At 39.2% G+C, this 13,690-nt stretch overlaps 1 long non-coding RNA gene across 1 annotated transcript in view; it reads right to left on the bottom strand.

The window, feature by feature from the left end:
• The window catches only part of LOC122801851, a 635,962-nt gene that overhangs the window by 113,800 nt on the left and 508,472 nt on the right, over positions 1-13,690 (bottom strand). The window lies entirely within an intron of this gene.

Below are 13,690 nucleotides of genomic sequence, written 5' to 3'. Positions count from 1 at the left end.
TACGGCCGTCCCTGTTAGAATACAGCTGGGCAGCTGTCTGTAAGGATCGCCACCAGTAGAAATATTTCTGTGCATAGGTTACAGCAGCAGAGGCTATGCTATTCAGCCGTATTGCTCTACGGCAAATTGCTACTGCAGCCATTTGGTATCGGCGATGTAGCTCGTAGGGAAATGTCTTGTGAGCTACACACCAGAACCCCAAATTAACATTTTAATGATATGTAAGTGTCACATTTTTGAATCATGTGATATGTAAGAAACAACTGAACTGTGTTTTTGACTCACTTGATTTGCTGCATAATTTTTATTGTTTTTTAATTTTGACGTGACTTTTTTTTAAGCATACAGTGTGAATGTTTAATACAGATCTCAGTTCTGATGAAGTCTTATGCAGACAAAACTTAACTGGTCGTCTTTGCAATAAAATAAATTAATAAGGAAGAGCTGTCACCATTATTTGGTGAGTTTTATCTTTCATCTGAGCCTGATACTTTCACTGACTTCACTTTTCTTAATGTACTTCATAATTCTTGTGTGGATTCATCTTCCTACTTTATTATAGGCTGTGCTGTACAGATTCTGTATGGTTTTCTTTCTTCAGAAGCTTCTTGAAATAATCTTTCCAGCTGCCCTTGTCCTCTAGACTAGTGAGTTGTCCATACCTCTCAACTGTCCAGATTTTACAGGATGTCCAGATATTTGTCTTATATATTTGGTCTGCTCCTCATAAAATTTGTGGTTTTCTGGCAAATCACAGAGAATTGATATCACTTAATGGTGACACACATTTGAGTTTCAGACTTTATGTTCTGCATGATAAAACAAAACATGCTATTCTAGTGACTTTCTAATAAGAGCAATATTTAAAATCTGTCCCTATTTTTCGGCCTTTGTGCACCCCATTATTATAGGCTTTGTCCACATTTTTTTGTTCTAAGAGTTTGAGAGGTATGGACCTGTTTGTTGTTGGAATTCCTTATAGGTTCATAGATGTGTACTAGGCTGACAACCACTAGTTACTTTTTAAGCCTAGCTAAGCACAGAAATTGTATCTCACATTTGTATGTGCCTTAGAGGTTATTTAAGGGGTATGTTTAAGCTAAGGGCAAGATTTACATGCTGCCTCTTTCCATTAGAGAGGTAGGTGCTAGATCCATGGTATATTTCCAATTTCCCATCCATTGGTGCAGGTTTCTCTTGAAAATGGTTATGGAAGAGCTTTGCTTCACTTAGATGGGAAGCCTGTTACGGAATAGGGGAATTCTCTGAGACACATACTTGTCCCTCTAAAATGTCCTATTTATGTTGCAAGCAAAGTTTAAATCCCTAGACTGAGTAGGGATTCAAGGGTGCTTTACATGCCAGGCATACATCGCCTCCCAACAGTCTATATGAAGTGGAGTATAGAGATAGGGATTTGATATGATCTGCACAGGACACACTGTTTAAGCCCTGTATTCTTTTTTTGAGGAATCACTGTGGACATTCTAGTTGTTGCATGTGCCTAGTCAGGTACTACTGAATACTCAAAGATGGACCTGATGAGGGCCAAATACAGTGGAACTATGATTTCTTTGGACCTAGATGCCATGCCCTTGCTTATAAGATGAGCAACAGTGAAAAATATCCTTACTACCTTAGACCCATGTAAGTTAAAAGCCAGGTTACTATCCACATAAACACACAAATCCCCTAGTACTGGTTCTACTCTTAGGGGTGTAATATTGATGAGGTAATTTCCTAGGGAGGCTAACTTCCCACAGGGTATTATTATTATTGTTGTTATTATTATTATTATTATTATTATTATTATGCATTTCTTGGCACTGAGTTTTAAGCCATGGTTTTGGCACTAATCATTTGTCTGTGTTAGTCCTTCCTGTAGGATGTGAGTGTCTTGGGGGATTCTCTGATTTCTCCTAGTTTGCAATCAGCTGCAAGCTTGGTCAGCCAGAGGCCTTTGGCACTGGTATTGACTTTTGAGAATTAGATGCCAAAAAGGATAACATGTCTGAAGATAATTTAAGGCATTGTAATGAAAAGGTAAGAGTTGTGTACACATTGTTAATATATTCAAGGCATCAAGCAAAGCCACTGGGTGAATATAAATATGAGAAGTGTCAGATCCTGCTTCTTAAAAAAAAAGCTAATTCATTTAATAGTTTGTCTTCTGGAAAGGTATGAATGGCAAAACAAATTCAAAGTATAAAAGCAAAGACAGAACGTGTTCCTGTATACATCCAGGAACCACTGCACAGTCACAGACACATTGCAAATACAGTAAACATAATCAGCCAGAGGCCCTTCACATTGGCCTTGATTTTTGAGAAGTAGATGTCAAAAAGGAGCTGACCAGGCACAGACCCCTGAGGGATGCTGCAAGGCTTCTGCAAAATACCCCAAATTTAAGAGAAAGCAGTAATATGCATCATTACTTTGCTGAATTATTTATATACTAGGAAATCTGCCAGGAAAATATCGTATAAAAATAACTACTGGTGGTCTGCCAGTAGGAAATGCAATCTCTGGAAAGAACCAGTAGTAGAAATAAGCAGGAACTGAAGGTAACAGAAAACACAGGTGTCATTATGAAATGTAATTAGAGCCAACAGAATAGTTGACTAATTTGGTTACAGTTGTGAAGCAAGATAATATTCTCTCCTGCGTTGAACACAAAGATCTGAACAAAGTGACTGAAAGAGAGATAGAAGCACTTTTTGCTTATATTTGAAAACGTGGTCTCATCAATGGCACATCCAAGTTCTTTTCAGCAGTAAATGCAAGCCATAACAATATGAAGAAAAAGTTGTGTATTATACAATAAATATGCAGATTCCTTAGTATATCATCAGCAAAGAAAGTGTTCAAAACACCTATTCACAGGTCATTGAAAACTTGGAAAGTGCTATAAACATGTATGATGAGTATTTATTGTGGACAACTAAAAGAAAAGATGAGCATGAAAAGAGATGGACAGAACTTCTCAATACATTAAGGCATAACTATATCAAGTTAAATGAAAGCAAATATAAAATAACTATGACAGTTCTAATACATATGGGTTTTACTCTAACATGAATAAGACTTGAGCTTGATACAGACAAAAAACAGAGCAAATGTGCAAATGCCAAAGGCAGAAGTCAAGCTGGTATTGCAGTGGGTTCAAAGAATGATTTAATGTTTTACCGAGTTGTACTTAATATGCCCAAGATAAAAATGCCTCTAAGAAAGCTGTTAGAACAAGACATAGCCTGGGAATATCACAATATAAAAGAAAGGAAAGTTTTGAAATGCTCAAGAATTAAGTTCAAGGAAGTACTAACATTAAGAAGATATGATGTTAATAAGCCATTTGAGTTGCCACAGGCTGATGCCAGCAATGGATCACTTGCCTATAAGTCAAGATATAAAAAACAAAAATACTCACATGTAAAAAGACAGAGCCATAGTTACCTGATTTGGTGCTTCCTCATATCAGGGATGAAGACCAAAAAAAAAGTCCTCCATCCCACTGATCTATAGCAAACATCTTAGTTAGCTCCTTCCTTCCTTACAGAGTCAGCCAGTCACATACACGTGCGCGCGCAGGTGTGCACGCACACACACACACACACACACACACACACACACACACACACGCACGCACACACACACACACACACACACACACACACACACACACACACACACACACACGCACGCGCACGCGCACACACACACACACACACACACACACACACACACACACACAGATTTATTTAAACAGCCGCAACAGCAACCCTAACTTGCAATGAAAAGTCTATGTTATAAAGGAAATGACTATCAGTGACATGAATACACTGAGAATCATGCCTGGCAGTCTCAAAAAAAAAAAGAAAACCCAGATAATATACAGAGTGGTATTAAGAAAGGAGCAGGCTGTTTCATACTTCTAGGTATGAGAAGGTGCAGTATATATATCATGAAGCGTGTGTGTGTGTGTGTGTGTGTTTGTGTGTGTGCCTGTATGTGTGTGTGTGTGCATCCTTGTGGGTGCTGTATTGTAACATCATTAGATCCTTACATGTATCCGGCACTAATTTTATGAAGAACAAACACATGCTGGAAGGCTTCCTTTAAACACCCAACATTTAAGTGCTTTCGTCCTATAGGTATCAAGACTTCATCAGAACATACCAGGACTTTGCCAGACCATTCTCAACAGCTGATTCTTCTGGAAAGCACCCCTGCAAACTTGTGTTCAGCTCCCTTGTATTTAGAAGCTTCCCAAGCTTCCCTTATCAAAATACCTGCTCTCAATGTTTGGCAAGGTGTTAGTATGTTTGATACCTGAAGGAGAAAAGCTGTTAAATTAAATTTTGGGTGTTTTGAAGAAGCCTTGCAGTGTGTGTTTTACTTTGTGTGCTTTTTTTTTTTTTACATCTGCTTTCGGCTGATTTTTGGCTGTAGTAATTCTACCAATGTTTCTGGGAGGTCAAATCATTATAGAACTGCCAAAATCAGCTTACTTGGGACCATGTCATATGTTTTCTAAAGGTTTAGGAAGGCACGGTTGGATTTTTTCCTCATCTGTACCTTCTTTGCAACTATCTGTTTCACTTCAAAATTGGGTAAATTGTGCTGCATCCCAAACTGTTCATTTCCCATCCTATTCTGTGTATTCATTTATCAGTCACCCTCTCCAGTACTTTCATGCAGTGTGAAAGGAGTTTGAATCCTCTTTACTGCCCACAGTTGTGGACGTCCCCTTTGTTCTTCTGCATTGGCACTAGAATGCTTATTCTTCAGTCATCTCTGATGCACCTTTTTCTCCATACTTCATATAGCAGATAAGTACCCTCAGGAACAATTTCTCCCCTAATTCACCCAATATCTTGATCATATATGCTAGGACCTCTTCTGAGCCTGCTGCCTTCTATGACTTATTTTTCCTTAGTGCTGATCTTACTTCTTCTAGTGTGGGCTCATCTTATTCTTTCATTGCAGGCTGTGTCTAGGGCAGTACAGCTTCTGTGGGGTTTTCTTCATTCAGAAGCTGGTGAAAGTACTCCTTCCGTCTGCCTTTGATGTCCTGTGGACAGATGAGCAGGTTGTTCCTGACACCCCTTACGAAAAGTGTCTGATGCCTAGCTTCATCTTTCTGTCTTTGCCTTGCAACCTGATAGTTTCTTTGCATCATCTACGTATCTGCTGAGTCACTTTCTAGAAGCTGTTACAGTGTCTGTTATGCCTTGTTCTTTGCTATTATGACTGCTACTTTTTTTTTTTACCTAGTCTGTCTTTTCTATCTCCCTCTTGTTCCTGTACTCCTTTCTTTGGATGACCTTCTGGACTTCTACATTCCACCACCAGCTTAACGTATGTACCTTATTTCTGTACCTGGTTTGGCCACATATCTGTGCTACAGTCCACCTATGCTGTTTTGATACACTGCCATTCTTCTTCAGCTCTTCCTATTACCTCTACTTCTTGAGGTGCTAGACCCTTGGATGTTTCCTTGAACTCTTGATTTTGCACATGTTCCCGGTCTTTAATGTAGTCTCTGTTGACCCTTAGAGCCTTCTCTGATGACTGTTTGCAGCTGATTTTGGACATCTGTAGTTTATGCTGCAGACTGGTAGTTTCATTGGAGATGGCTTTGCAATGTCACTCTACCCCAAGGCCCTTTCCTTACTAGCAGGAAGTCTAACTGAATTACATGTTGGCCACTTTTGTATGTGATCTTGTAATTGTCTCTCTTGCTGAACCATGTGTTAGCCACCATTAAGCCATTTGCCAGACAGAAGTCTAGAATGACCTCTCCTTCATCATACTTTTTGCCCCTTCCATGTAGACCTGCTCTAATCTGTTCTGTCTATCCATATAAGAGAATTCAGGCCCCCCATTATCAACACCAACTTATATTGTCTTGCTTTATCTTGTAGGCCCTGCACTTACTGCCTGAATGCACTCTTTTTCTCACTATCGCAATCTTGCTGTGCAACATAGGCTAAGATTATGAATCCTGCCATATCTTTACCCTGTAGTCTGATTAGCACGAGTCTGTCACTACTCCTGATGGCAAACGCTCATATGTCTTCTGAAGGCTTTCCCTCACAATTCCCACACTATTTCTAGTCTGTCCTTCCCCAAGTGGAAAACTGTGGATCCAAAGCCAAGTGGCTTTGCTGTACTGCACTACCACCTTGTCTTCTGGATATACAGGATGTCCACTCTCTTCCTTACCATCATGTCATTCATTTCCAAGCAGCATCCTGTTAGTGAACCTAAACTGAGCTTAACAATCCTGAGTTCATGTTTGGCAAGTTGCTTGGTTTTAAGTCTAAGTTTCATTCAACTAAGCTACTCCAAGTAGCACATGCTAGGCAACTGGACACTAGCCGGCCAGTAGCTTATTGAACCAAAGCTGCTGGGCTTTACTCAAAATATGTCTATATGGTTTTGCATGATGGTACCATGATATTAACTGGCCATCCAGTACTCTAGACAGCTTTTCTTCTAACAAGTTTATTGTCAGAATATATCAGCATAATAAAAGGCTGATGGCTGATGAAGGAGATCAAGAACACTAGGAAAAGTTTGGCCTCCACTGGACCAGCAGCATTACATTAAATAAATCACTTTTTCTCAGAATAGTGAAGACTCTTGCCACATTTCCAAATGTGATGAAGTAGGTGTATATTCTCAGTTTGTTTACTCTGTCTGGATATACTGCTATCTATGGTGTCGGCTGGAAGAATATGCACCACACTTTAAGGAAGAGTACAGCAGAATATACGAGTGAAAGCCAAAATGTCTTGGGTGGATTTGACTGAGAATGATAACATAAAACACATAGTTGTGTATAGATACTGCCTGCCAAACAAGATAAGGAAGCAAAGGAACAAACAAATGATATGTAGCACACAACTGAAGTAACAAAAAAGGTGAAGCCTTCGCTAGCCCTCACGAAGTAATACAAAACATGTGTTTCACTTACAGTGTTGTGTCAGCACAGTTTTTTGCTTTTTTTGTTTTTTCTTTTTGTTAAAACATAAAAAGATACATAAGAGACTGACTTAGAAATGAGCTTTCAGCAGTACTTTACATGGCTAAATTAAATTCTTTGGACTGCTTCTATAAAACCAACTTTGTACTGTACAATGGCATGTGTGGTATAAAGCTGATGAGTCTGACACAAGCATTAGACTTCTTCTTAGTTAACATTTTAAACTGCTGAAAATACTTCCATCTGTATACCTCAATAAGAAATGTATGCCCATAAATCAACTTATTTTACATTTGTTCTTTCATTCACTCATTCATTCATTCTCTATTTATCTGCTTAATCCACTTCACTCATTCATTCATTCTCTATTTATCTGCTTAATCCACTTCAAAGTCACAGGGGGTCCATTAGTGGGTGAAAGACAGAGAAATTAATCTTAGATGTGGTGCCAATACATCACAGAGTATACACACATACAGCACACCACAAGGGATGCACACACACACACACACACACACACACACACACACACACACACACCTGTGTACACATGTACAACATGCCCACATATGGATAATTTAGAATTTGGTAAGTGGCAGGAAAGTGCAGCACCCAGACAAATGACTGCTCCAGTAAAACAAACAAAAAAAATACTTCTTCTAGAATATAAAGTCTTATAGTTAGTTTCAGAAGAAAAACAGTGATGATATCAATGCATCTGAATGTTAAAAGATGAAACACTAACGGGGGGATTCAATAAACCTTACATGGTCATTTCTACCGTGTGCATGTCACACCAAGGTAAACACTGTGGCATGCTAATTACAGCATAAGCAGCTGAACTGCATGCTAATCAACCAATCCAAAACAGTGGAGCTATTTTCAACAAGCTATAAATCATCTGTGTAGACTGTGCTGGTTTTTCTTGTGAATTCCAAAACTTTTGGAATACAGGCACGAAAAGTAGTCTACATAGAAAGAATGTTAGGGGCTGATGCTGCTTTAATTCATTTGTATGTGCTACAGGCTGAAGCCAGTGCTGCTGCTGCTAATGCTAATAGGCCTAGGCTGAGAAGGAGAAGAGTTTTCAGGCTCCATTTAACTTTTTGCAACCCACATGATGTGGAAATTGTAGAGCACTACACGGTGGACAGTGACACACTACAGGAACTCTGCAGCCTCTGCCAGCCTCAACTCAGAGCCAGAACCAACCATAGGGAACTCATCCCAGTGGAGACAAAGGTATGTGTAGCCCTTAGAATCCTAGCTACAGAGACTAACAGGGGATATGCTGGGGGTGTCACAGGCATCAGCATCCAGGGTCCTCCACCAATTCCTGAATGGTATGCTCCAACATGCTAGTGACCACATATATTTTTCCTGTAGTTCTGAGGAGAGGGCCAGAAAATATGCAGGAGTTCTACCATGTAGTACACTATCCTGAAGTTGTGGGTGCCACAGGTTGCACACATATAGAAATGAAGGCACCACCCATGGAACAGGGTAGGCTCTACATAAACAGAAAGGGATATTGCTCCATCAACTGCCAAGTCATGTGTTATGCTAAGGGAATCATCCTGAACGTGTGTGCTGGCAACCCTGGCAGTTACCACAACTCACATATCTGGCACATCTCTCAACTGTATCAGATGTTTGCTAGGGGGGAATATCGCACGGGATCTTTTACTAGGCGATGCAGGCTATATAATAGAACAGTGACTGATAACACCCATCAGAAATGCACCCACACCCATGGAAGAATGCCATAATGATCCACATGCTCAAACCAGAAATATCGTAGAGCGTGTGTTTAGGCTGCTGAAGTCAAGGTTCCGGTGCCTAAATACATCTGGGGGAGCCCTGTAGTACAGTCCACGGACATGTACAGAAATATTCACAGTACGTGCCATGCTGCACAACAGCTTCAGCAGGATCAGCAAGGGGAAGGGGCACACATCCCACTACCAGTGCCAAGGTCACCACAGCCACAGGCAGAGGGGGAACCACCAGCAGCTGTGGGTGTAAGCAGATGTGGGCATGCTCAGTATGATCTTGCATTGACTAAGACATAATGCATAGCACACTCTCTCACCATCTAGGGCCCTAAAACCTTCCCCCTACTCACATACATTAGTAACATTGATGCCAGGTAACTCACACAACCATTACCTCCCCATGTATTGGCTGTGTACTGCTTGCATCAGACAGAGACATCCTTGAACTAAAACTGTGGTAACTCCTGCATTTACAAGGTGCTAAGTCCAAGATAAAATGCTCCACAGAAGATTAAAGGCCGGTAGTATATGATAAAGTACCAAAGAGCTGAAATGATAAATACTATGGCCACCATGCTAAAGGACATAAAACAGGCTTTTAATCCAATAAAACATTAAAACAAGGAAAGAGAATAAAAAGTTAAAACATGAAAATAGAAAACATGTCAGTAAGCACTTTTAGCATTGTCCTTCTGCAGATCTTAGCCTAATTCTCAAACTTGACAGTTTTAAATGTCTTGCAGCTAATCTCAATCATCTATACATTTCCGCCCTTATCCACTTGTAAATCTGTGATCCATCGCATCTCAGCCAATTCTGTCCAATTAATAAGATCCCTTCCACATATACTTTCTTGTATAGTCTGAAGCACCATAAATGAGAATTTATGTTCCATAAATTCAGGAATATGTCATGCCAATGCATTAGTCTTTGTTTTAAGTCAGATGTCACTTAAATGTCTTAAGATTCTTTCCTTGAAAGGTCTGTTTGTTTTTCCCTCTTAAAAACTGATGCACAGGTCGCAGATAGCAATGTAAATAATATTCTTGGTTGTACAGTCAGTGTATATCCATGGTCTGTACATATTCAGTTATTGGATGCTGCAAATAATTCCTGATACTGATATATTTACATGCTTTACATTTTTTACAAGGAAAAGTGCCTGATCTAGATGACACAATACTTTGTCTGTTATCTAGACCATTGTGACACAATATTTGTTTCAAACTCTTCTTATTCCTATAGCAGAATGTCGGGCTCTCTCCAACTATACCTCTGGTCTTCTCATCAGTAGTTAATATTTTACAGTTGCTGTTGATTATATCTGTTTGCCTCCAGAGAATGTGGCACTTCTAATGGTTTTAAGAAACTCAGCACATTTGTCCCGTCCCCACATCCAACAGTCGATATGTTTATCAAAGTTTGTGAAACTGAGGCATCCAGGCTTTTTCATGTATGGCATCATCGTGACTTTTACAGCTTAATGTATAAAGAGAAGAGAGCTCTATATGAATTATCACATAATGACCAGTTAGCTATCGGACCTGCAGACAAGGGAGAAGTGATTGTTGTCATGGATAAGTGTGACCATGTAGAAAGAATGAAGGCAATCCTCAGAGATGAAACAACATATAAAAGGATTACCAGATTGGAAGTGAACAGATTGATTAGTAATGTCAAAGATAGAGTACATGATATGCCTGTCTTGCATTATTACAGAAAACATGTATTAGTTTCTAACAGTCTCATCTCTATTGACTCCAATATTTAAGGGCTTACCAAAGATCCACAAAAACAGGCAGAATCTGCCCATGCACCCTATCATTTTGGGCAGTGGGTGGATTACTGAACTAGCATCAATATTTGTAGAAAAAAAGCTGAAGCCAGTATTTTCTAAAGCCAAGATGGTCTTGTAGGATACTTCTTAGTTTCTTCAAACTTTACATCAATGTATGGATTCATTTAGTGCTGGAACAAATCTGATTATGGTTGCAAAGGACATAAAGAGTGTATTTACAGTCATACCAAACGGATACGGAATAGAAGCTGTATGTAGTTTTCTTTCTGAGAACAGTGAATATAGCAGAGAGATCATCCAACAGATTTGTTTGCTGCTGAGTATAATCTTAGAGAATAATATTTCTGTCTTTTGCATCTTTTGCAGTGGACACTATTGGCAGAAATGGGGTGTGGCCGTAGGCACACCCTGTGCTAACAGTTATGCAAATGTTGTATTGGCACAGTGGGAAGCACAACATGTCTATAATGCAGTGAACCAATAGCATTGCAGGTTTGTTGATAATATATTTATTCTTTAGAATGGGAAAGAAGAGCAATTATGTGAATTTATTTAGTTGGAGAAAACCACCACATTTCTGGAACTTACGATCCAAGCATCCATGAAGAGTAACTTTCTGGACGTGAATCTGAAAATTGGAACAAGTTGTAAACTGGACACCAGTCTCTACAGAAAAGATTGCTGGAGGAATCGTTTACTTCATAAAATGAGCATGCACCCTAGGCATGTGTAACCACAGATTATGAAAGGGCAATTTTTAGAACCTCCAGACTTTGTACCAATGACTCTGATTGCTGTTTGGAAGTTGACCTGGTGAAGAAACAATTCAGAGATCATGGATATGAAGGTGAGAAAGTTCAGAAATGGGCTGATGAAAACAAAATCTTAAGATCCACTTGAGGAAAACCATTGCTCTCCAAGCATGAAGCCAATATAGAACCTGTTAATAAACATAGTAAAAGTAAGAATGAAATATGGTTCACATCAACACACAACAATGATGTTAAGCAAATCTGTATTATAATCAAGAGCAAGAGGAAAATATTGAATACTGATGAGAAAATCAGAGGTACAGTCAGAGAGTGCCTGAGATTCTGCTATAGGAATAAGAAGTGTTTGAAACGAATATTGTGTCACGACGGCCTAGATAATAGACAAAGTACTGTGTCATCTAAATCAGGCACTTTTCCTTGTAAAAAATGTAAAGCATGTAAATATATCAGTATCAGGAATTATTTTCAGCATCCAATAACTTTGAATACTTATAGACCATGGATATACGCTGACTGTACAACCAAGAATGTTATATATGTTATTTATATCAGGTAACTTATCTGCTTACAAATCTGTGATCCATTGCATCTCAGCCAATTCTGTCTGATTAATACGATCCCCTCTACATATTCCTTTCTAAGAACCACAGCCAAAAGATTCTACAGGGGGACTATTCTGGCTCCCAGTACAAGTCTGCGGCTTGGGATAGTTTAGCCTGGGCTGTATCCAGTACACTTGACCATTGGATCAAGGAATTTAGGACACAGGACATCCCACACCTGTGTAGGTATCAACTACAGAGATTACTTGTAAGACTCGGGGAAGTTGAATATAGGCAAGATTGGTATGCATAATGGTGTTCTGTTCTTTTCTGTTTTTTCCACAGCTGCCAGTGACCAGGAGTGCAATGTCAGAACCAACCGGGTTAGATTGGCGAGAATGAGGGAAGCATGTGGTATGTATGCAGCAGAAGAGTAGTGTTATTGTAGCATTAAAAGTTAAAAATAACTTTTTTGGTATTTTATACAGCTGTATCAAATTGAGCATGCATATCCCAACTGTAAATGCAAGTATGCATGTATTAGTCTGTAGCACAAACCACAAATACAATAATAGACTTTAGTCAGAAGTTGTGGGTTCAAATACCACACTTCACAACTATACAATACAGTTATTTTTTCAATAATATTTACATTACATTAAAACATCTATAGCAGTGGCACAAATGCCCTGCTGCAAACTGTAATCTGTATAATGTGAACATGCATATGTTCAATATATGCACATTTCAAGGATTACTTGCTGCAATCTACAGTATAGTGTACATCTGTTAGGTGATGGAGTCAATTAATTGTATTAATGCATTGTATGTCACATATGATGATACTAATCTTATTTCCTTTTTTTCTGTCACCCCAACCCTTATCTCTCTTTTTTTATTTTATATTTATTTTATTTTATATTTATAAAAAAAGTTGTGCGTCATTTTTTCTTTTATTTTATGTATATATTTTAATTTTATTTTTATATTATTTTATTGTATTGTAAAAATAGTGTTACTTTATTTTCTGTTTATTTTATTGTTATATTTTCTTTTTTAAATTTTATTATGCGTCGTCATGTCATCCATGTGTACCACATCATTAAATGCTCCACAGCACAGCTGGGTAGGCCAGCTCTAGAGGATCCACCTGTTCCACCTCCACTGACTCCAGCACCAATGCCCAACATGTCTGGGAGCAAAACTGGCAGCACCACCTCTGCTGCCCCTGTACTACTTGCACCCTCAGGTAGTCCTACCCTGGAGGCGGATCCAGTGGTACCCTCCACAGAAGTGGCAGAGGTGGTGATTTCATCACCCACACAGAGTTGCCAGGGATGGAATGCACCATTCGTGCACACATATGCTGGCTGAAGAGGCCGCTCTCCCTCATTTTGCATAGTACCAGGAGGAGAAGAAGGAGATGTCAAGCACTCCAGCCAGTGGTTGAGTGAGGTGACAGTGATGACAGTCCAGTGGGTAAGGACTCAGTTCTCAGTGTCACCCAGCTTGATGACCATGTGCTCTGGATATCCCCATCTCATCCCAATCATGGTGTCCTCCAACCTTTTGTGTCCATCACCATTCCTGTGTCTTGTGTCTGTCTACAATTGCTTCCTCACCTAACCAACTTATCTGACCCAGACATACCTATATAACTTCCCCAACATTCCTCCCTCTCAAATAAATAAATAAATAACTAAATAAATAAATTGGCATGTATCCCACAAAAAAAAAAAAAAGTTGTCTCATACATAGTTCTCCTTTTCGCACACATGTCTTCTTGACACACTTGATTCGGTCCAGTTAGCTAT

The sequence above is a fragment of the Protopterus annectens genome, chromosome 5.part0 (genome assembly GCF_019279795.1).
Source record: "Protopterus annectens isolate FY-2018-M chromosome 5.part0, PAN1.0, whole genome shotgun sequence".
Lineage (NCBI taxonomy): Eukaryota > Metazoa > Chordata > Ceratodontiformes > Protopteridae > Protopterus > Protopterus annectens.
Note: the sequence above shows the minus strand (reverse complement) of the source record. Positions and strands in the feature narration are given on the sequence as shown.